This window comes from Macaca fascicularis, chromosome 11 (genome assembly GCF_037993035.2).
Source record: "Macaca fascicularis isolate 582-1 chromosome 11, T2T-MFA8v1.1".
Classification (NCBI taxonomy): Eukaryota; Metazoa; Chordata; class Mammalia; order Primates; family Cercopithecidae; genus Macaca; species Macaca fascicularis.
This window is the reverse complement of record NC_088385.1, coordinates 28549071-28574604: the sequence shown is the minus strand read 5'-3', so window position 1 is coordinate 28574604 and position 25534 is coordinate 28549071. Positions and strand designations below refer to the sequence as shown.

The 25534-nt window shown below is 38.8% G+C and overlaps 1 long non-coding RNA gene across 4 annotated transcripts in view; it reads left to right on the top strand.

Moving 5' to 3' along the window:
* The first annotated feature begins 8517 nt into the window (after nucleotides 1-8517).
* The window catches only part of LOC123567477 (uncharacterized), a 90919-nt gene continuing 73902 nt past the window's right edge, over nucleotides 8518-25534 (top strand). For all 4 annotated transcript variants that reach the window (XR_012419726.1, XR_012419725.1, XR_010579330.1 and 1 more), the window contains exons 1-2: nucleotides 8518-8617; nucleotides 11098-11276. This is a non-coding gene — a long non-coding RNA (uncharacterized lncRNA). The remainder of the gene's footprint in view (nucleotides 8618-11097; nucleotides 11277-25534) is intronic.

Below are 25534 nucleotides of genomic sequence, written 5' to 3'. Positions count from 1 at the left end.
CTGAAACTGGATCCTTTCCTTACTCCTTATATGAAAATTAATTCAAGATGGATTAGAGACTTAAATGTTAGACCTAATACCATAAAAATCCTAGAGGAAAACCTAGGTAGTACCATTCAGGACATAGGCATGGGCAAAGACTTCATGTCTAAAACACCAAAAGCAATGGCAGCAAAAGCCAAAATTGACAAATGGGATCTCATTAAATTAAAGAGCTTCTGCACAGCAAAAGAAACTACCATCAGAGTGAACAGGCAACCTACAGAATGGGAGAAAATTTTTGCAATCTACTCATCTGACAAAGGGCTAATATCCAGAACCTACAAAGAACTCAAACAAATTTACAAGAAAAAAACAAACAACCCCATCAAAAAGTGGGCAAAGGATATGAACAGACATTTCTCAAAAGAAGACATTCATACAGCCAACAGACACATGAAAAAATGCTCATCATCACTGGCCATCAGAGAAATGCAAATCAAAACCACAATGAGATACCATCTCACACCAGTTAGAATGGCGATCATTAAAAAGTCAGGAAACAACAGGTGCTGGAGAGGATGTGGAGAAATAGGAACACTTTTACACTGTTGGTGGGATTGTAAACTAGTTCAACCATTATGGAAAACAGTATGGCGATTCCTCAAGGATCTAGAACTAGATGTACCATATGACCCAGCCATCCCATTACTGGGTATATACCCAAAGGATTATAAATTATGCTGCTATAAAGACACATGCACACGTATGTTTATTGCAGCACTATTCACAATAGCAAAGACTTGGAATCATCCCAAATGTCCATCAGTGACAGATTGGATTAAGAAAATGTGGCACATATACACCATGGAATACCATGCAGCCATCAAAAAGGATGAGTTTGCGTCCTTTGTAGGGACATGGATGCAGCTGGAAACCATCATTCTTAGCAAACTATCACAAGAACAGAAAAGCAAACACCGCATGTTCTCACTCATAGGTGGGAACTGAACAATAAGATCACTTGGACTCAGGAAGGGGAACATCACACACCGGGGCCTATCATGGGGAGGGGGGAGGGGGGAGGGATTGCATTGGGAGTTATACCTGATATAAATGATGAGTTGATGGGTGCAGCACACCAACATGGCACAAGTATACATATGTAACAAACCTGCACGTTATGCACATGTACCCTACAACTTAAAGTATAATAATAATAAAGAAATTAAAAAAAAAAAAAAGAAAAAAAAAGAAGTGTCTTTGAAATAACCATGTAAAGCTTAAAAACAGAAAAAAGAAAACAGCAAAGAGTATGAACATTACTTGGAAGGAAATACAAAGAGACTTTGAATGAAAAGGACTGAAGTCACTCATATTCATGTAGAAAATTTCAGAATTAGCAGCCATGTTGGTACATAGAGCTCCTGTAAATGTTTGCCAAATAACTGAGCATTTTCTGTGTTTTTAAAGAGTCATTAATGTTTTCTCAGTTTATCGCATGTAATTATACAGAAACTGTGATCCGAAAGAGCTATTACTAATAAGCCCTGAGACTACAACATGAAAAAAATACAAATAGGAACAAGTATGACTATTTATACAATAAGAGTGCTAGCAGTATTTCCTTTGTTCAAAGAGTTAGAGAAGGAATAAGATAAATGAAGATCCTTAGAAGTGATGTGGAAGTGAACTTTTTTTTTTTTTTTTTTTGAGGCAGAGTCTTGCTCTGTCGCCCTGGCTGGAGTGCAGTGGTGAGATCTCGGCTCACTGCAAGCTCCGCCTCCTGGGTTCAGGCCATTCTCCTGCCTCAGCCTCCCTAGTAGCTGGGACTACAGGTGCCCGCCACCATGCCTGGCTAAATGTTTTGTATTTTTAATAGAGACGGGGTTTCACCGTGTTAGCCAGGATGGTCTCTATCTCCTGACCTCGTGATCCGCCCGCCTCGGCCTCCCGAAGTGCTGGGATTACAGGCGAGAGCCACCGCACCCGGCCGGAAGTGAACATATTGAAGGGAGCTCAAATATTAACATTTTGCTTACTAGAAGGAATCCCTGGGCTAAAGCAGATCTTTACTGCTGCTGTAAGTCTCCATTGGTCCCTTGTGTACAGCCCTTGTTAAATGACTTGCTTCAGGTCATATCCCTTCTTAAAAAAGTGCAAGGCTGGGAGTGGTGGCTCACGCCTGTAATCCCAGCACTTTGGGAGGCTGAGGCGGGTGGATCATCTGAGGTGAGGAGTTCAAGGCTAGCCTGGTCAACATGATGTAACCCCGTCTCTACTAAAAATACAAAAGTTAGCCGGGCATGGTCACACGCACCTGTAATTTCAGCTACTCGGAGGCTGAGACAGGAGAATCACTTGAACCTAGGAGGTGGAGGTTGCAGTGAGGCAAGATTGTGCCACTGCACTCTAGCCTGGGTGACAAAACTAGACTCCGTCTCAAAAATAAAAAATAAAAAAAATAAAAAAACTAGGGATGAATAGGGTCAAAATGCAAATACTCTTTTACTTTTGTGTGATGAAATTATTCTCAAACATTTTTCTATGTGCATGCAAACATGTCAGCACTGGGGCTAGGGTACTGTGAATGAGGACTCCAGGGTATAAAATTTAAGAAGGCACTGAGAGGTAGTGCCTTACTCTTTGTGCCCCAGGCACCTCTAGTCCTGGTCCTAAACATATGCAAATATACATACACATATTTATACAAATTATATAGAATATATTTAAAATCAAAATGAGATCACACTGTGCATGTGATCCGTAACTTAACTGAGTCACTCCACAATCCATGGCAAGCCACCTGCCTTGAGACAATACATACATCAATGTCACTCTTTTTTTCCCTTTCCTTTTTTTCCCACTCAGTCTTTTTGTTTGTTTTTTGAGACGGATTCTCTCTGTCACGCAGGCTGGAGTGCAGTGGCCTGATCTCGGCTCACTGCAACTTCTGCCTTCCGGGTTCAAGCAATTCTCCCTCTCAAGTAGCTGGGATTACAGGTGCCCACCACCATGCCCAGCTAATTTTTGTATTTTTAGTAGAGACGGGGTTTCACTATGTTGGCCAGGCTGGTCTCGAACTCCTGACCTCAGGTAATCTGCCCTTCTCAGCCTCCCAAAGTGCTGGGATTGCAAGCGTGAGTCACCGCAGCCAGCCTCCCCATTCAGTCTTGATATTTAATTTTTGGTTATATGAAACCATGGCTTTGCACATATTTTAAAATTCTATCCTCAGTAAACACCACGATGGAAGAGTTGTATAAGGCAAAATATGAGAGAACGAAGGCAGAACTTCCACGCCCTTGCCAAGTGCACCACTTTCAGGCACCTTCGTAAATTTAACTATCCAGAAGCTACTTATTCTTTCAAATAGTTGCATGATACAATGTAATATGAATGTATTATCATTTATTAAATTCTCCCTCTGTTGATGGGCACTTATATCATTTCCAGTTTTGTGAGTACTGCTAATAATGCTGCCATCTTGTACATATATTTATGTATACTTGTGTATTTCAGAAGAGATTGTTGTACATTCAACAAATATTCACATTTTAAAAGTAAATAGATACTGACAACTGTCTCTCCAACTGTAGCACTGTCAAATCAAACTTTCTGAGAGGATGAAAATGTTTTCTATCTGTGTTGTTCCATATGGTAGCCACTAGCCACATGTGGCTGTTGAGCATTTCAAATGTTGCTCGTGAGACTGAGGAATTGAATTTTAATTTTACTTCATTTCAAATCTGCATTTTCAGTCAGTTATTTTGGCTGATAGCCATTGGTTAGGACCTGTATAAAAATATTGAATAATAGCTATGAATAGGCAGATTTTTTTTTCTGAATTTTAATCAAAACACTTTGAGGGTCTCACCATATGTGTGACATTTCTTGTTGGTTACTGATACATTCTTTTTGTCAAAGTAACAGACACAGCTAGTGGGCTAACCCAACAGCCGTTCTGTGGCCTCCCACTGTAGATAATGGAAAGCTAGATACTTACTTCCTCCATTAAAGGGCAGTCTACCCACTTCTTATGGGGGAGAGAGATTGTGAAGCCTCTTAAGGGATAGGTATCAGAGCATGTGTGAGTGGAGACCTCGTTGGTATTCTTCGTTCCCAACTTCCAGTCTTGATGCCTAGAGCTATGGCAACCCTTCTGATTGTAAGCAACCAATATGTGAGAATGAAGAGCAGACAGCTAAGCATGGTGAGAACACAAAGCTAGAATGAGCCTGAGTCCTGGGTTATATTTTTGGCTCACTGACCCAGTTCTGAGATTGTCTGCTTCCGAAATTCTTGTAAAATAAACACAAAATGTTTTTACAGCTTAAACCACTATTCATAGTTTTCTGTTTCTTTCCACCAGAAGCATTTTTGTTTTTTTTCAAGACAAAGTCTTGCTCCATTGTTAAGGCTGGAATGCAGTGGCGTGGTGGCGTGATCACGGCTCACTGCAGCCTCTATCTCCCAGGCTCAAGCAATCCTCCCACCTCAACCTCCTGAGTAGCTGGGACTACAGGTGCGCACCGCAACCACAGCTAGCTATTTTTTTTATTTTTTTATTTTTAGTAGAGATGGAGTTTCACCATGTTGCCTATACTGGTCTCAAACTCCTGAGCTCAAGCAGTCCTCCTCCTTGGTCTCCCAAAGTGCTGGGATTATAGTCATGAGCTGCCGGAAACCTTCTTAACTGGTATAAGTTAAGAAAACTTTTTCTTTTTTTTCTATTCCTAGCTTTATGAGTATTTTTAAAACCGGAAATGAGTGTTATGATCAACCAAATGTCTTTCTGAAAATGACTTTCAAATAACAGTAAATACTTAAATTGTGCTTAATATATGGAAGGCACTGTTCTAAAAATTTTTCATTTATGAACTAATGTAATCTTTATAGCACCTCTATAGGGTACATATTACTCTTTTCCATATTTTACAAATGAGGAAACTAAGACACAGAGAGGTTAGTTCAATTGCCCAAGGTCACACAGTTAGTAAGTGACAAAGCCAGGATTTGAACCCAAACAGTTTGGTTCTAGAATCCTGGATCTTACTGTATCTCTAGTATTGAAAATGACCCATGGACCACAATATGTATCTCTCAGTTCTATCATAATTTTATTTTTATTTGTCTTTATTATTTGGTCAAATTAATGGCAAGTGAGTATGAATTAAGTATTTTTTACTATAAAAAGAAAGCACCAGTAAAATTCATTTGATCAAGCTTCAAAGCAAACCTTGGCTATTCTTACTCATTAATTTTCTTAGTTTGACTCCACAAATTCATTTCTTAGCCTTCTTTTTTTCTTTCTGAGACTTAAAAGAACAATATCCCTTTTTTATTCCTACTAAAGCTAGAATTGTAATGGATGAATTAAGGTAATTTTTCCCATTTCTTTGACTTGTCTTGATTTTGGCCACATTTTCTGCTTTTTCCTCCCTTCCTTCTTTGATGAAGGACAGTGATGCTTTTGTTCTGTCATCTAAGAAAGCAGCATAGAAGCAAACAAAAAAGAAAATGAGAATTTACTGCACCCACCCACTCCTGGGTTTTTATGAGTCATCTTTTTTGTCCTATCCAGATAGTGCATAACTCAACAAATATGGACAAGGTCTTAAAATCCTGTTGGCATTTCCTAAATAATAAATGGTAATAACAGAGCAACCTGGCAAAAGCAGTTATATAAGTAAGATGTAAACTTAGATTATCTACAATTCATGGTATAATGGGAATTGCTTTTCAGCTTTCTAGAAGTTGGCAATAGAAAATTATGTTGATACTTTATAATCTTTCAAGGCATTTGTTCTATTTTTCTTCTTTCATATTCTTTAGGTATTGATTGGCATCTGGCAATGCCTTTGGAAATACAATAAATTCAAAATAACTAAACAGGAGTTTGTGCAAAAAATAATTGTTAGTGGCCTGACTACAGTCTAACTATCACTGTAGGCTTGTTCTATTTACTACCACCTGGGAAGACATGGAATTTCTGTGTGTGTATACAAATATAGTGATATTTAATTCATAGATTTATCATAACCATCATCATCATCACTACCTTTATCATTATCAATGTGATAATGGTAATATCACAAGTTACCCTAACAATAATTTTCATGATTATAGGAGGTTTTTGCATATCTGCCATTTGTTATAATTCATTTTCTAGTGATTAAAAAAAATCATTGCTAGGTGTGTAATTAAATGTCAGTGAATCTATATAATTAATCTGTATTCTGTAATAAACACTACAATCTCAACCTCACATAAATCCATGAATTAAGAACTATATCTTTGGCAAATATATATGAGAAAGGGTGTATAAATATTTTCTATAATGTAAATGTGAAGTTTATTTTAGCAAAGCCAGTCAGAAGGGCAGAAAAATAAAAATGATGCAGGCAGAAGGATTGATAATATTCACAAGGACAGAGGCAGGAGTATTTATAATGTTCACAGTCACAGAAGAAAATACAGAGCAAGATGGACCATGAAAATGAAAACATCAGAATAGAGGGAGGAGAAATTCAATAAAGACAAGAAGATTTAGAGACTTGAAAGGGAAGCTTGGAACTATTTATTGCTTTGCTATAGAAAGCAGTGGAACCAAATAAAGAATAAAATAAAAATAAGGAGGTTGGAGGAGGAGATATTCTAGGGAATTTAGATAAGGAATTTGAGTCTATTGGGAATGCGAGTGTTTGGAAATATACATACATCTCTCCATTCAATTTCACGCTTGCAGGAGCACAGATGAGAAACTAAAAATAAAAAGAAAGGCAAGACCTTTAGTGGGGTTTCTCAGGGCATTACCTCATGAGTACTGTTTTGAAGGACGACCGCCTTCCATGCTCTTTAGCTTTTATTTTACTTTACTCCATAATGGAATTTAGATAAATTCCCTGTGTAACATCTTCATAGACACAAGTTTTAGAAAAGTCCACTATTCCCCCTTCTCTATAGCATAGCTTCGTGGTGGACTATTGTCATGCACAGCCTTCTGTGTGAGGATGTCTTAACTCAACTCCCAAGAAGTTCTGGGTTCAAATCCTTCTTCTTCAAGCTACTACCAGTGTCACTGAGAAATCCTATAGGCTTCAGTTTCTTTACCTGTAAAATTGGGAAAACAACTGTACTTAACGCATAGGTTGTTGTGAGATATCAGATAAGCATAATGCATGGAACAGTGAATGTTCAACAGCCGATATTATTTCTTTAACATGAACAATCTTATAACCATCAATATGGTCTTTACCTACCTGTTATTAATACTTTGCCTAATGGCTTAGTATTGTACTGACAGAAAGCTCACTCTGCCTAAGCAAGTGATAAATTTATTCTGGGCATGATGAGGACTTTTACCTGGTTTTATTGATTTAGAAAGATAAAGAAATTTAGTGCCTATTTATGATAATGTAAAAATTACTATGTATCAGAGAAAAAGGCATATTAAAAGAAACCTATTTTTTAGAAATGAATAGAAACCAATCAATGTGACCTTGAGACTTTAGCAAGATGAAGTTTGAGATATCATGTGGTCATGAAGATGGAGGATGCAGTGAGGCAGGGCAGGCTGGGGTGGTGAATATGCCTCTGGGACTTTTCTTGGCCTAACTTGATCCTGCTCTAATTGAAAACAGGAGCATAATCAAGAAAATGGCTCTTGTGATTAAAAAAACATTTAATATGTATTAATATACATATATGACCACATATTTACATAAATATTAAATACTTATAAAATAGTAAATATATATACAAGTAGATTAATTATTTTAATGGAAAAACTCATGAAACCACTATCTGGACAAAGAAACAGAACAGTGCCAGCACTCCAGAAACTGTTCATGTGTCCTCCTCAACAACAATTCCTTTTCCTGCCTTAAACTTAAATACTATTGTGACATCTATAGTAATCACTTCCTTAATAGTTTTTCATAAAGAAAGTTATGTGATAAGTGTTAATTCTAAACTTTAAAAACTTATTATGTAGTGTGATCCTGATTTGTGCATAAGAACAGAAGTGTACTAAATTGTGGGTGTCAATTTTAATTTGTGACTGAATGTCTTTATCTACCTGGGTTTTGCTTAATGCTATGTTAATAGAGAACTTTTTTCTATACTGAGACCAGATTTGTTTATATTAGGTTTGTTTAACTATGATTTGAGGTCATTTATGATCTCTCAGATTTTCACTACTCCCAATCGAATGGAAATTGATTTTAGGACTTCTGAGTACTTATCAGGTACCATACCGTAGTTGGCAGTCTGATAAATATTTTTGCCTAGTATATTATTTTAAATCCCTTTACTTTCAACCTTTCTGTATTTTGTATATGTTGGAAACAGAATATTGCTATTTTTAGTAGTATTTTAAAATATTTCTCTTAATAATTTTTTCTGTTTTAATTAAAAGATTTTGTACATTTATGTTTAATGTAATTGCCACTATCCTTAGGTTTAAAGCTGCCATTTTAATATTTAGTTTATTCTTGTCTCACCTTGTTTATATATATTTTTTCTTTTTTTTCTTTTCAGAAATGAGGGCTTACTGTGTTGCCCAGGCTGGTCTTGAACTCCTGGGCATAAGTGATTCACTTGCCTCAGCTTCCCAGAGTGTTGGGATAACATACAGGTGGGAGCTACTGTGCCCAGTCTGTTCATGTTCTTTTTCCTCTTGTTTCTTTTCTTTATTATCTATTCCATCATTAGCTTGATGGCTATATACTCTTTTACTATTCTTTTATTTGCTGATTAATCTAGAAATTTAAAAATGTAGAATTTATTTATTCTGATTCTATTTAAACAATATTTAAAAATATTTATTATTTAGTGCAGTCTGCTTATAGTGATTTTTCTTTTTTTGGTTTGTCTGAAAATGTCTTTTTTTTTTCATTTTTAAAGTACATGTTGCTGGTTATAGGTTGACAGCTATTTTCTTTCAGTATTTGAATGATATTCTGTTGTCTTGTAGATTCCATTGTTGCAGTTGCTGTTTCAAAGTCAATTTGTCTTTTTATTTCTCTGGCTGCTTTTAAGATTTTCTCCTTGTCTTTGAATTTCAGTGGTTTTATTGTTGTGTACCTTTAGGGTTGTCCTTTTTATTTGTTTTTCTTGGAATATTTTAGAGCTTCTTCAATCTTTATGTGTTTGGTCAATTTTAGAAATTCTCAATCATCTTATCTTTAAATATTGCTTCTACTCTATTTTCTCTCTTCTCTCTAGGACTTCAATAACAAGAATTAGAGCTTCTCATGGTATCATCTATGTCTCTTAAATTATTTGGTCGATTTTCCATCCTTTTATGTCTCTCCTTCATCTGGATATTTTCTTTTGACTTATGTTCTAGTTAGCTTTCTAATTTTCTTAACAGCTGTGTAATCTCCATTAAGGTGATATTTTTCAGTTCCAGATTTTCATTTACTTTTGTAGTTTGCAGCTCTCTGCCAAAGTCTCCAATCCTGTATCTTACTTCCTTGAACATTAGCCTGATTCTCCTGAACTCTGTTTTTATCATCTATTGTTTCTTTGGATTTGTGGGCATGTCATCTTGGCTCCTGATACATCTGGTTATTTATGAGTACATGCTAGCCATTGATTTTAAAATTGTAAAAACAATTTGAAGTCTAAGATGCTATCTTCTCTCAGAGAGGATTAACCTTGGCTACTGGCAAGTGGCCAGAAGCAGTAGAGATAAAGGATCAAGATAAAGGATCACTTTAATTCCACTTCAGAGATGATTTGAAGTTAGGCTTTTGTTTCTGTGAAGAATGGTCTACTTCTCATTTACTCCCTTTGGCCAGAGCCTTGGGGTTAAATGGAAATAATGATACCACCAATTTCATAGGGCAATAAACATTCATGTAAAGCACTTAAGCACAGTGCTTGTATATAGTCTATGCTTAAAACTGTTAGTTAATATTGTTAAGAATCAATAGAGGAAGGTTGGGGTTATGATTCTACTAGGAATTTACTTAATTATTCAGGGTAAGTTGTGGACCTTCTCTAAGCCTCAGTTCCTTCATTTGCAAAATGAGAAAGTTAGATGAAATGACTTCTAAAGTCCCTTTAAGCTCTAAAATTTTATCACCATGCAAGTCTTAAACAGAATTGCAGACTCATTCTGCCTTCTTCTCCACCCATCAAGAACATTTGTTACAAAAATATGTTATGGGGAAAAATATAACTTTCCTGGTAATTTATAGGGCTATATGCAGGACAGTTTGGGTTGATAGCTTAGTGGAGTTATCACGCCACTAAGAGTGATTGTTCTTCAGATCATTAAATTATGAAAACAATCACACACTGGTATGGCTGCTGTGCTGCTACTGTTTCGTTTGAAAGACATTCATTAACAGAGGTAGAAAGACCAAGAGATATCTGTGAAAGGTTAAGGCCATGTTTCTCCCTAGTGTGGATTAACGTTGTCTTTCACAACTGCCATACCTTGTTTAGTAATGAAAAAATGGAAATCTTACTTTAAAAAGATAATTTTTTAAATATTAGACTTCTTTTTGCTTTCAAAGCTAAAGTGATGCATAACTTTAATTATAAGAGAATTTCAAAATCATTCTTTAATTCTACCTTATCTTCCTTGTCTACAGATTCATAATCTACATGTTCTTCATGTGTAGTCTCTACTAGTTCAGAATCAAATATGTCAATTCTATTGTACTATTTAGAGCATTACATGGCAGTGACATCAAATTAGCATATATATTATTTTCTTCACTTTGACTATGTTTAAAATGTCGCTAAGATTTTCTTTGTCTTAGCTATATTAAGGAAAAATATAGCCAAAGAACGTTAGTTACCAAATCCTTAATGCCTGTTGCTTGTTTTTAATTTTTTAACAGAAATATTGACAATACACTCTGCGTCAGAACATAAAGATGTTATCCAAAATTCTCTTGGTAGTATATACAGCTTTCCAGACTACATATCTCCAAGAAAAATCTTGGATTACTTTAAACATATCATTTAAGAATCTGAAAAATGTTCTTACCTTAAACAATTTAAACAAATGCGATTTTGTGAGTTTTTTGATTGATATCGTCTCAGTGGACTCAAGGACAATCTCACTTTCTCATCCATCTCCTTGTGATAAAATGACAGGCATTTCAAGAGATAAGAGGCAGGCTGCTGCCCACTCAAAAGTATCATTCCACCCATCAGACAGAGCTCCCAAATTAAGGATCGTAGCAATTACACACAAGCAACAGCATGGAAAAGAAGCCAGTGCTGCAGAGGTGATCTGGATCCAGGAAGAAAGGGAAGATACCTTCAATCAAAAAGTAAGTCTGTCATTTCTAACATGTGGTCTTGCCTGTCTTTTCTGCAGAATTTTAAATGCTACTACAGTTTCTTCAACTTCTTTCCTCCTCCAAGGCTGAATCATCACTAATGTTTACTAAAGAAGGTGTGTTCTATTCCTTGGTCTTAAGAAAGATGACTGAGTTTTTTCTCAGTCTCAAAGAAAAAGAGAATTATCATAGTGGAGAGACTACATGGCTTAAATTATTTTTTGGAAATTAAGTTTTATCTTGGGGTCTTGCTCTTCAATTTCTGGCTAATTAATCTTGGTCAATTTTTTAATCTCTCTCTATTACAGTTTCCTAATCTGTAAAACAGAAATAATAATAAAACCTTTAAATCCTTGATAATTGTTAGAGATTAATATAATTATTGTTTTAAATGAATTTATGCTGAAGTAGTCTTTCTACCTTTATACCCAATGACTTTCTAGTACACAATACCTGTCTGGTAAGTAAAAGACAACAACATCAATATTGGGCAGCATTACTGCTGGACCTAGGACTGAGCTAGGTGTTTTGGAAAGTGAAAACATGGTCCTGACCTTAGCTACCTTAAAATTTAGTTATGTACATGAAAAAGATACAGTAGAAAAATTACATTCAGTTGTGAAAATGCATTGAATTGTATACTTAAGATATGTGTAATTTTTATGCCTATTACTAATCAACAAAAAGAACAGAAAAGTAGACAATTTTATGGCAGTTGTATAATGTATGGTGTAAAAACCTAAATACATTTATATCCTAGTTGAAAATATAGTTAGAATTAATAGCTTCCCTTTTTTGGAGCCACCACATTTATAATAATGTAGAAATCATCATAAAGCACCACATAACATGGCTACCTTTCTAGAATTGAGATTGGTTCCTAAACTGGATGAAAATCTATGTCCTATTTATAGGACAACTAAAATAATTCTCTTGTTCTGTGTTTCCATACTAGAGCTTTCCCAGAAGGTTCGAGGAAATAAGTCTTACAAAGGAGCTTGCTAAATTAACCTGTAACCCACCAAAAGCAAGAGAGGGTTCTCCCTCTAACTCTAGCAGAAAAGACTTGGGGCAGAATGCTTGATGCTTCTCTTACATATGCCTATCTCTGAACTCTGAAGCAATCACTGAGCCTATGGGGGGAGAACATGCTCACTGTCTGGCTTATAATATGATGGGGAGTGAGGGTACTGTGACCGATAGCCCCCAGGATAACACATTTTGGAGAAGTTTCGTTCTTTGAAGGATGTGAATCTGGGCAGACCACTCATAACTGTTTGCATAGTAAGTGAAGAAGTTTGAATATTCTTCTGTGGAGTTTCTTGATCAAAATTTCAAAGTAGAGATGGGGGGCTGATTTAAAGATAATTGCTACAATTTAGGTAGGATCAATGAGCACAATAGCTATGGAGAAGAAGGGATGTGATAAGGAGAGACCTCATATTAGGATGTAGCATCTACAGAAATGATTGACTCATTGTCTGCAGAGGACCTAGAACTAGAGCAAGATATCCATGGTGGTTCCCAGATATCCAATTTGGGTGACCGGAGGATGGTGGTGACATTCCTTTTGAAAGGGAGATGGGAAGAGAAGTTGGTTAAGGTCGAAGAGAAGACAATGAGCTCTGTTTGGGACATGTTGAGTTGTAGAAAATAATAATGAGTTGGAAAAACATAAGTCAAATCATATCGTAAAGTTTTCTTAAAATTGAAATTCTTTCAACAAATCCAGGAATTACATAATTGAAACGTCTACAGAAGGAAAAGAAGGAAGGAAATAAATAGTTCAGTAACCATTTATTTCTTGCAAAGCAAGTTCATTGTGCACTTTACTTTATTTGGGTAACTGAAGGAGCTTTGACCTTCCATTTAGAATAACTGTTCCACTGCATTTTATGATTACTGAGAATATTTGTTTAAAGAATAACATTTTTCCTATTCAAAAATAATTCATACCTGTTAGCGACAATTTTAAAAAGATAAAACAATGCATCATGTACCATAATAAATATATTTGGCATGGTCTGTCTTCTCTAAAATGTTTTTAGTTATTACAAATCACATTTGTTATTATAGAGAAGAGTCTAACAATACAGAAAAAGAGTTGATATCACTTAAATCTCACTACCTTGATTTAGACACAGTTGGCATTTGACTATGTTTTTGTGCATTGCTTTATGTACACACACACACACACACACACACGCACACACAGATACTAATGTATTTGAATGTAATCATGTCATATATGTTCTTTTTTTAACCATGAACAGTCCTGTTTATTGTTTACTGGTGATTTTTCCTTGTGTCTCTCCTTTTCTTTATTCCTTTATTCTCTGTCCTAAACAACATATATTAATGATACATCTATATGCATAATCTATCCACATATATTTAGTACATTATATATAATATAAATTATTTAGCACATTATATATAATATATAATATTTTATATCTGTATATATAAATATACATATAAAAACAGAGGGACTGGGCACAGTGGCTCATGTCTATAATCCCAGCACCTTGGGAGGCTGGAGCAGGAGGATCACTTGAGCCTAGGAGTTTAAGACCAGCCTGGGCAACATGGTGAGACCCTGTTTCTACAAAAATAAAAAGTTTTCCAGGTATGGTGGCACCTGTGCTTCTAGCCACTCAGGAGGCTGACAGCAGGAGGACCACCTGAGCCCAAGGAGTTGGAAACTGGAGTGAGCTATGATTGTACCACTGCAATCCACAACCTGAATAAAGTAACAGAGAGACACCTCATCTCTAAAAGAAAAAAAAGGGAGACTTGGTCATGATTTTAAAAACTAACATTATATTATATGTATTTTTCTGCATCTGGCTCTTCACCCTTAACTACACATTGCGAAAATCCCCCCCCCAAGTCAGTAGCTTTAGGTATCAGGTAAGAGCATCTCATCTACTTCAATGTAACTCTCCTAAGAGCAGGAACAATGGCATATTTGTTTTCTGTAGCACCTAATATTGCAGCAGGTATAGCACGTACTTAAGAATGAATATGTTGCTATTGTCAATAATTTGAAGTCAGGCTATTGAGAATGAAAATATTTGGGCTGAGCAATTTGTCACAGTTCATTTATGCAAAGCACTAAGTGACATAACCCCATGAAGTTGATAATAGTATTATTATTATTCTCATTTCACACACTAAGAGGATGAGGTACGTAGACAATACATAACTCTCCCAAGAGTACAAAACCTGTGCATTGCAAGACAGCACGTTCAAGTCTCACCAACTCTAACCAAATGTGTTATCCCTTGTATTTTGTGAACTAAATAGCAACCATGATAAAATCAACATGTCCAATATGTATAAGAGAGTAATTCGATCCTGAGGACTCACACTATGATTTCTGCCTGGAGCTTTGCGTGCAACTCTCATGGACACATTTTTCCTCTTGCTCCTTAGAGTCTTTTATGGTGTGTAGTAGACATGGATTTTCACATTCCATTTACAGAGGAGAAGAATAAAAACACAATGAGGTTATTTTATCAAACGACATACAAAAAGTCAGTAAGGGGAAGAGACAAAGAAACCAGTTCTATTAATCCCCAGGCTAGATTTCTGCCTCCAACAGAACCTGAATTCCGGAAAACCTCATTGAGCTTATGTTTTATTATAAAAGCGAATCTCAGCACTTGATTAATTTATGGCTTTAAGCAGAAGGAAGGGAGGAACTGTGGTGCTTCGGTTGGAGCTGGTGCATAGCTGGGGACGCAGAGCCAAGCTGTGGTTCACCTGAGCTGGTGTGCTGCACAGATGGTCTGCATCAGAATCTCCAGGAGCGTGTGCAGAAAAGAAAGAGCCTGGGTCCACCCATGGAATCAGAATTGGGGAATAGAGCCTGGAATTTAAGGGATGGACTCTATGGGCTATACTTTTTTAAGAGAGGGGATCTCCTTATGTTGCCCAGGTTGGACTTGAACTCCTGGGCTCAAGTGATTCTTCTGCCTCAGTCCCCCGAGTAGTGGGGATTACAGGTGTGAGACCCTGCACCCGGCTTCTGTGGGGTATGCTTTTAATAATACCAGGCAACTTTATGCATGCCAACATTTGAGAACAACTGTTTTGCCCTTCCAAGGCACCTCTTGGGCATCTTGGCTTAGCGGGAAAAGCTACCACTTACTGTGGGCTCTTGGGGAAGTCACTTGAATTCCCCAAATCTCAGTTTCCACATCCATAAAACAGGGATAATAGCACTTAGGAACACATAGGGCTATTATAAGAATTAAAAGTCATGTATGCAAAGATTCTGGCACCCAGTAGTTAACTATAATTGGTATTAAACTCACATTAATCATAGGAGAGGAGGCTTATGAGGATATTTCAGAAACTATGAATCTGATGAACTTTGCATGACCCTCAGTGTGGAAAGAATCTTGAAGGAAAAAAGTTAGGAATCCAGTGATGCACAGTGACTAAATCCAAGTAAAGGTCAAGATTTTAACACGCTACACAAAGCGGCATCACTCCCTCCTGACATTCTTTTGGAGCAGATGGATGGGTCACATAATGGAAAGCAGACCCAGGCAGAGGCATGGCATGGAGACGGCCGGTTGTGAAATACATTCAGATGGGGTGGTACTGTTTAGATAATGGTGGTAAAACTATGTTGAGTCAGGTGCCAAATGATGAGGCACCGATGCCAAGACAAACTGACAAACTGGAAAACAGCAGCACCAATACAGACCTCTAGGGAAAAGATCAGGATATACCAAATTAGAGAAAAACAGGATCCTTCATAAATTATAGCTTTGTAAATGCATGTGATAGAAAACTTTACATGTTTTCTCAAAAAGGGAAGCAAACAAAAATGGAAAATTAGGGCCAATTCCGATGAGCAACATGGGACATTTGTTATCAGGGAAGCTTCTTAGATCTAACTATGGGTACACCACAATCTGTCTTAGCATTAGAGACCTCAACTGTGATATGAAAAACTAATTGTCTCTTCAGGCCTGTTTCAGTGGGAAAACCCCCTGGTTCTATAATAACACAATAAAATGCTGGCTTTAGTCTAATTTAGTCTAAGTCCCATCTGAATTGGGAATTTTAACAAGATAGCATTTCGATTAGTACGCTTTCTATGTTGTGCCTCTTGTTTTATGTTACATTATGCGTTGTTTTTCATATAAAACAAAGCTAATAGTGGGAGGAGAGTAGCATTACCATTTACTGAGTGCTTAGCTAGGGCGGGGCACTTAGCTGAATTCATTTCAGATGTTATTTAGACCTCACAAGAATCTTAGAAGATAAGTACAATGATGATGTCCATTTTACTTATGAGAAAATTGAGGAGCACGTTCAAAACCAAGCTGCTAAGGCTCAGAGGACGTACTGAACCCAAGTCTCAGTCTATGCACAAGTTACCACATTGAGAGAGAGGAGGGACTGCTCTCTGTTGTTAGATGAGTTTAGAAGGGAAGTTCCTTATTCCTCTGAGAACCAGAGGACCCCGCTTGTCTTAGATTCTGTTTTACATCCACTCCTGTATGTGCTCCACTTTCTATTCCTGGAATCATCCCCTTGGAGACCCAAAGGCTGACATTGCAGCAATGAAATGAGCCATCTGTCACTGCATATTTTGGCCACAAAGCTTTAATTGGAATCCAGAAGGAGGAAAAAAGACGTGACAGAGATTTTGCCGGGTGAAGTCCGGGGCAAAGGTCTGAATGACACCATTGATGAGTGACAGCCCCTTCCTTCCCGCGGGGCTTCTGCACACCGAGTTCCCCGAGTTGATTGTGACGATCCTGGAAATATTATCAGAAAATGGTTCCCTCGCTGTCGTACTGCTTCATTTTTGTTATCTGGGACCAAAGATAATGTACCTAATGGCAGAGAGTAAAAAAGAAACAAAACATTTTAAAAGATGTTAGAGACTATTTTCAGTCTGTAGCCAAGACTGCATGCAGTACTTAGAAATGTTTTTTATTTTAAAAAATTGATAAAGTATGCTTGTATTTACATTCCCAAGATTTATTTTTGAAGCAAAGTTTTCTGCTTTAAGTTCCCCCATTTTTAAAAAAGTATGGAAATTCACAAGGTTTGCATTTAAATTTAGAGAGCCAAGATAGGTCAACATTTTTTGTTTTTTGGACAGGGTCTCAGTCTGTTACTTACACTGGAGTGCAGTGGTGCCATCATAGCTCACTGCAGCTTCGACCTCCCAGGCTCAAGTGAACCTCCCACCTCAGCCTCCCAAGTAGCTGTGACTATAGGCACATACAACCACACCTGGCAACACTTTAAAAAAACAATTGAATGCAATGAATAAGGAAGAAGACTTTCTTTTACTTGAACAAATATATCAATTATTCATCAAAATTAAAAACTCATATTCAATAGTGAGAAAAAAATAATTTTTTGACATTGGCCTCTGAGATGGGTTTGAGTCTACCGGACCCAGGGGCTGTACATACCAGGAAATTGGGTGGGAACAACTTTTGTTCCAGTCACACAGGAAAAGGCACCTCAAAATTCTTATTTCCAACTTCTCAGCTTTCAACAATATGGTCCATGTATAAACCTGGGCTTATCTTAACTTTGAAAGTTTTGGCATATGAGGTGATACATAGGTATTGAATTGGGACTATCTGCCCAGAACATCTCAACACCATGATCATCCACATTCCTGGGCAAATACTTCCCAAAGCACTTTAACACTTGCTGGTACCTTTTTACCAACCTGTGAAGGTGCATAATCTAAGAGAGATAATATTGACCCAAACGTAAGGGATATACAAGTGATTTTAAATAAGCCATTAGTAAAATAATAAATTGTATATCCTTAAAGTCACGGTTAAATGGAAGAAGAATATACCCTAAAATGGGGGGGCGGCAAACAAGGGGAATTCATGAGTTACAAGTTTGCCAGGGAAGAAGCAGTTATCCCTGGGGCATAGGGCAGGTTTCCTTGACAGGCAGTGTGATGCTGAGAGGGGGAAACTCCGGTGACTGGACCTCCTCACAGGTTGCTTACAGAGTGGCCAGAAGCAGTCCAGACCTGGTTGGGGAAGAACCACTGCAGTTAATCCTGGAGAAGCCTGTGGTTGATAGAAGGTAGAGCTGTGCTAAGGGCTCACTAACTGGGGAGCAGGTCAGGAGAGGGAGAGCAAGATGGGTCAAGGCTAATTGCAAGACGTTGGCTGTGAACGAACGGGTAGATATCCAGGGGCTGTCAAATTAAAGGTGTGGGGTCAGCAGGACAATTATGGCCTCAAATTTTTTGTAGAACAAAGTGGGATTATTTTAGAATATTTTATAAAATTGTGTATTAAGAAAAATCGGTTACTAAAGTATTATTGGTACCTTCTTCGGAGGATGCCAATTTGTTTCTTTAAGATAGTTCTTTGAGAAAGAATGAATAAGATTAACTATTTGATAACATAACAGGGTCACTATAGTCAATAATAACTTAATTGTATATTTTAAAATAACTTAGGGTGTAGTTGGATTGTTTGTTACTCAAAAGATAAGTACTTGAGGGGATGCATACCCCATTCTCCATGATGTATTTATTTCACATCAATTATCAAAACATCTCATGTACTCCATAAAAATACACACTTACTATGTACCCACAAAATTAAAAATAAATAAATAAATAAATAAATAAAAGTTGGGGGGACAAACACAAAATAAAATAAATGATACTTCTTTGGTGTGCGCACGGTAGACCAATTCAGTCTAACTTTTAAACTTTCACGTGCAGAGATTTAAACATCATTCTCATATTATTTCTAACTGCTTCTGACTGTTAAAACTTACAGATAAAGGTATTTAAAACACCTTTATCTTTGAGGATACAGCAAAAGGATTTTTTACTTTTGTTTTTATTTTTTTGAGAGGGCGTTTTGCTCTGTCGCCCAGACTGAAGTGCAATGGCGCGATCTTGGCTCACTGCAACCTCCGCCTCCTGGGTTCAAGTGATTCTCCTGCCTCAGCCTCCTGAGTGCCCTCCCGAGTAGCTGAGATTATAGGCACCTGCCACCACACCCAGCTAATTTTCATATTAATTCTACTTGCTAGGTGTGTAGGCAGAATTCTAAATGGTCCTCCACGATTCCATGTCCTGTAATTCCCAAATGTCCTGTAATTCCCAAAACCTGTGTTATATGGCACAGTTAACTTTCTAAGAGGGAGATTATCCAGGTAGGCCTAATCTAAACACATCAGCCTTAAAAGCATAGAGCTTTCTCCTGTTGGTGGCAGAAGAGGGAGGCAGAGAGATATGAAACACAAGAAGGGTTTCACAAGATGTTGTTGGCGTGAAGATGGAGGAGGCGCTATGATGAGGAACGCCGGTGGTGGTCTCCAGAAGCTGAGAATGGCCTTTGGCTGATAGCTTGCAAGGAAATGGAAACCTCAGTTCTACTGTAACGAGGAACTGGATTCTGCCAATAACCTGAATGTGTGAATGCGCTTGGGAACGGATTGTTTCCTGTATCCTCCAGATAGAGCTCAGCCAGCTGACACTTGGACTTCGGGGATATGAGACTCCAAGCAGAGAAACCAACCAAGACCACCCGACTTTGACCTTACAAAAATGTGAGATAATTAGTCGACATTGCTGTAAGCTGCTAAGTTTGAGAAAATTTGTCACACAACAATAGATAAAGATGTTATCTCTTGTGTCTAGGCAAATGGAACTCCTGGCTGAGTTATGAAGTAAATAAACCCCATCTAAATTTTCATTCTAAATTTCCATGATCTTGTGGGTTACATGTTATCCTACTTGTTTATTTACATACATTCTAGTTTGTTGGGCACAGGAATATTATGTGGCCTTGGTGTGATACTTAGAGAAAAATGCATGGTGGGCTGTTAAGATTGGGGTGTTGCAGATGGGGGAAAAAAGGCCCTTCACTCTAACATCAGGGAAATTTTCAAAATATTACTGGGAATGAAGCATTAGTTGCTACCGCAGTTTGACAAATGTTAGGGAGAGTGTGTGCTGCTCACATATTCCTGAGGGAGCTGCAATTTGGAAGAGTCTCAGTGTTAAGCACAGACAAAGCAGACTAAGTCTGGAAGGCATCCCAGCCTACTTTCAGAACTGGGACTATGAAGTACCTCTTGAGCAAACCTTTTAAAAACTTGATCTACAATAGAAAAATTACCTGCTTTATGATTTCTCTTCTTTCTCTCCTAATCGTAGGTGTGAAAAGAGGCAAAAGCCTGACAAACGAATAGGTTAATGTCACCCTTACATTTGCTTGGAAGGGCATCACCTCCATCGACTGTGTCTAACAGAGTGGCCAGAAGCAGTGCAGACCCGGCTGGGAAAGAACTACTGCATTTAGTCTGGGAGAAGCCTGTGGGTGATAGAAGGTGGAGCTATGCTAAGGGCTCAGTACTGGGGAACAGGTCAGGAGAGGGAGTACAAGATGGGTCAAGGCTAATTTCAAGGCATTGGCTGTGAATGAAGGAGAGGATATCCAGGGGCTGTCATGAGTGCCAGTCCCTGCTCCTTTCTCATTAAAAAATAATTTTCTGCCAGGTATAGTGGCTCACATCTGTAATCCTTGCACTTTAGGAGGCCAAGGCTGGAGGATTGCTTGAGCCCAGGAGTTTGAGACCAGCCTAGGCAACATAGAGAGACCCTATCTCTACAAAAAAGAAAAACCTAGCAAGGCATGGTGGCTCACACCTATAGTCCTGGCTGCTAGGGAGGCTTAGGTGGGAGGATCGCTTGAGCCCAGGAGTTGGAGGCTGCAGTGAGCTATGATTGTACCACTGTACTCCAGCCTAGGTGACAGGGTAAGATTTTGTCTCAAAAAAAAAAAAAAAAAAAAAAAGGATTTTCTCATCTCTAAAAAGAGGAAAATTGTTGTAAAAGTTAAGTGGAAATTCATTGAATTCTTTAGCACTGTGCCTGGGGGAGCAGGTCAGGAGTAGGAGTGCAGGATGGGTCAAGGCTAATTTCAAGATATTAGCTGTGAATGAAGGAGGGGTTATCCAGCGGCTGTCACAAGTTGAAAGGGCTCCATGGAGTCGCTTCTTGATATTATTTTTACTTCTACTTCTCTGGAAAAGTCAGAGTTGTGTGCCTGGAGCACATTGTTAATTCCTGATATGACTTTTGCATCATAAAATCCAATTCTTTCGGCTTCCAGTTAGCAATGGCTGAGCTCTACAACAAGAATTACAGGACGCTCTTAAGCTGGAGGTTCTTAACGTAGTTCAAATGTTTCGAGTGCTTTCAAATACAGCTCGACTTTAAGGGCAATGTTAAGAAATGATCCAAATAAATTTGTGACGATCCATGTGTATAATCATACATGTGGAAATGCTTATCTAGTTGAGAGTCATTCTCGAGTTCATTTTACCTGCTCTGTCTACTTCCATTACCAGAATAGTAAATAAATAATAATACAGGGTGAAGTGGAGTAGTACAGAGCCCTATAGCAGGATCTTGTAGATAACTAATATTTATATCAGATTTTATAGTTCATAAATTATTGGGGCCGGATGCAGTGACTCATGCCTGTAATCCTAGCACTTTGGGAGGCCAAGGCAGGCAGATTATCTGAGGTCGAGAGTTCAAGATCAGCCCGGCCAATATGGTGAAACCTTGTCTCTACTAAAAACACAAAAAATTAGCCAGGCATGGTGGTGGGTGTCTGTAATTCCAATTACTTGGGAGGCTGAGGCAGGAGAATCGCTTGAACCCAGGAGTCAGAGGTCACAGTGAGCCACTGTACTGCGGCCTGGGTGTGACAGGGCGAGACTCAGTCTCAAAAATAATATAAAAAAATATATAAAATAAAAAAATAAAAAAATTGTTAGAACAGTCATTCTAGGTTATAATACAGCGTCATTATTACTATCACATGTATGATGACGTTAAGATTTAGAAAGGCAGAGTGACTTGCCTAAAGTTATTCTTAAAGTTCCTAGGGAACATTTTCTCTCAAATATTCTTATGAATGACAACTTACTTCCAGGGAATCATTGATACACTCAATCAGGAAATAGTGGATTAGTTTGGGCCAGGAGCGGTGGCTCACGCCTGTAATCCCAGCATTTTGGGAGGCCAAGGCGGGCAGATCACAAGGTCAGGAGATAGAGACCACAGTGAAACCCCATCTTCCGGGCACAGTAGTGGGCGCCTGTAGTCCCCGCTACTCAGGAGGCTGAGGCAGGATAATGGCATGAACCTGCGAGGCGGAGCTTGCAGTGAGCAGAGATTGCGCCACTGCACTCCAGCCTGGGCAACAGAGTGAGACTCCATCTCAAAAAAAAAAAAAAAGGAAAAGAAAAAGTGGATTAGTTCTTTTATGCCACCAAGAGATCGAGTTAGAGATTAATACTATGTAATACAATGATTTATAGCAATAGGAATTTGTTATCAAGACAGGCAAATTAAGAAATCAAAGCCATAAACAAACCTTCAGTGTGTTTTGTAGGCAAGAATATAATTGAGAAATGAGATGACATTGTATTCGCACTGTTTAGAAAGGAGATCAGACCAGGTCACAGTTTTCTTAGGCAGCTCTAGTTCTCCCTTACTCATTCATGACATGAATCTTTAGAGAAAAGAGAGACACATTTTGAAGTTTACTTTTATTTCCAATTGTATGTCTGTGGCCATGGACAAGCTTCTTGCCTGTAGAATCAAAGAACTGAAAAAGTTCCGGAGTCATATTCGCTGAGATGCCCGTCTAACATTTCTGTAATTTGGAAGTTTTGAAGTTACTTCCAGGCAAATATATCTCTTCATTCATTTTCCTTTCCCTGTTCACACTGAAGCCAGATGGAATCTTGGTGGCAAAACCACTAAGGACAATGCTATAATCACTGCAGGGGTTGGGAGAAGGCTGAAAAAAGTCACAAACTGACTCCCTGGAGAGTGTGCCTAAGAGGAGGGACAGTCTTATCCCTTTTCCTTGGTGATACTTTTAGCAATTACAGATTGGTTGTGTGTTTAAGATTTTCATGTTGGAAATTACAGATTGGTTATGTGTTCAAGATTTTTATGTCATCCCTTCCCCAACAATTACTGAACTGTCACTTTTCCGCCAATAGATATCTTCTAAGTTGCTACACAGACACTGGTGTTTTTTTGTGGTTCCCGAGCACAGGGTCTTGAGTAGTTGCCTGTGATTTGCCACTGGTTGGTCTTGCATCAACATACACATTTTGGACCCAGTGCGGTGGCTCACGCCTATAATCCTAGCACTTTGGGAGGCCGAGGCAGGTGAATCGCTTGATTGTAGGAGCTAGAAACCAGCCTGGGCAACATAGAGAAACCCTGTCTCTAGAAAAAAATACAAAAATTCACCAGGTGTGGAGGTGCACACCTGTAGTCTTAGCTACTTGGGAGGCTGAGACAGGAGGATTTCTTGAGCCCAGGAGGTCGAGGCTGCAGTGAGCTGTGATCACGCCACTGTGCTCCAGTCTGGGTGACAAAGTGAGACCCTGTCTCAAACAAACAAAGAAGTGCACATTTTGATATCTGTGATAACGATAGTTCTACACATTTAACTCTGGCACAATTTAGAATGATGCGGCTGAAACATTGTCAGCAGGCTTTCTGCCTTGAGACATTGAGAATTGGATAATCTGACACAGTCAATGAAATTGAAAGGGAGCTGTTACTTTTGAATACTTATGAAAAGCATAAATATTCGAGGTAAGTGTGGAAGGTACCATGAATCAGATAAATCCAATTGCTTCCTTTTTCAGAGTTGGGAGGGGTAGGGAATAATCCCAGAATATTCTGATGAATATAATAAATGATACACAGAGACAGTTGTGGGTGGGGGGAAATGAGCTGGGATACATGCAAATGTCCTTCGGAAAATGGCAAGAGGAGCTGCACTCTCAGTGGACATTCTGTCCCTGGGTCTCTCCTCTTCAGTCTCTTGTATATTCTTGTTACTAGCGACCTGAGTTAGTAAGAGATTTTGGTTCTTATCTTATGAATACAAGAAGAAATGTACCATGTACCAGGTACTGTTCTGGGACTGACAAGGACCAATGCACGGCTTGACGAGTGCCAAATATCTGTCAGGAGGACTGAACGAGGCAGGGACCAGAGGCCAGGACTCTTTCTCAAGTGGCCAAAGGCCAGGGAGCTGCCTCAGTCACCTACCCAGATCAGTGTGGGTGTAACAGAATGTCAAAAGGGATTTTCCCTGTTGTGCTAATGGGGAGTTAAAGGCACCATGCGCCTCACATTCTACATTTGGAGTGACACCAGCCAGTGAGCCAGTCACCTTTCCCCACAGTGTAGTGAGAGGTGCCAGTGCTCAGAATACTGTCACCTTCCAAGACAAGGAAGGTGTCTAAGATAATTGCCAAGAAAGTCTGCAGGTGGGGTGGGTGACTCTTTCACACAGAGTCAGAAACAAAGGATCTCGTCCTCTTTGAAAGTCATGACCCATTGGAGCTGCTGAGTGCTCGTTACTGCTGGGACACGGAGATATAAACGAAGAAGGTCAGCAAAGAGGCAGGCCGATGGGGCAGGTGGCCCAGATGCAGCCAGGCTCCCACCCTGAGGAGTGGCAAGGATGCGAGAGTGGCATGGACACCCTAGGATGGGGGGAGGTTACTTTCTGGAAGAGTTCCCTGCACAAAGAGGCTGCAGGGCTGGTGCCTGGTGGCAGGGGCTAAGAGCCGGTGAGTGGTCTGGCCAGAACCCACACTACGCAGGTCCAGAAGCCTTATGGGGGAAGGTGGACCCTACAAATAACCCCATGTGTTCTCCTGGAGACCTGTGCATGAGCCCTTGACACAAAAACAGCAACAAAGTCATGTCTCTAGGTCACAGTAACAGAGCAACAGTAATGACAACGAGAACCCCACCTTGCCAGCTGAGTAAGGAGGCATTGGCCTGTCTCTTCTTTCTCCTCACTGCCCTGACACTGGAGGGGCCAACACCTGGGAGAGGAAAGAGGGGAGCCCTGTGAGGGCAGATCAACACCTACCTCCTCCCTAGGACCCTCCCTCTGTCTCCACCACACACGTGCACATACAGTGAGTTTGCCTGAGCCAAGGACAGGAAAGGAAAAAATGCTTGAATCCAGCGACATTGAAATTTTTAAAACAAATAGTACCATGTCTTAAACACTCATTAGACAGTTTTAATAACAAAAAAACAGCTGAAAATGTTCTCAAGAAGTTGATCAGCAAGGAGGAAGGGAGAAGATCCACAGAAATATTTGGAGGCAGCTATTTTTTGGACAAAATAGGATGTATTCTGTTTACACCCA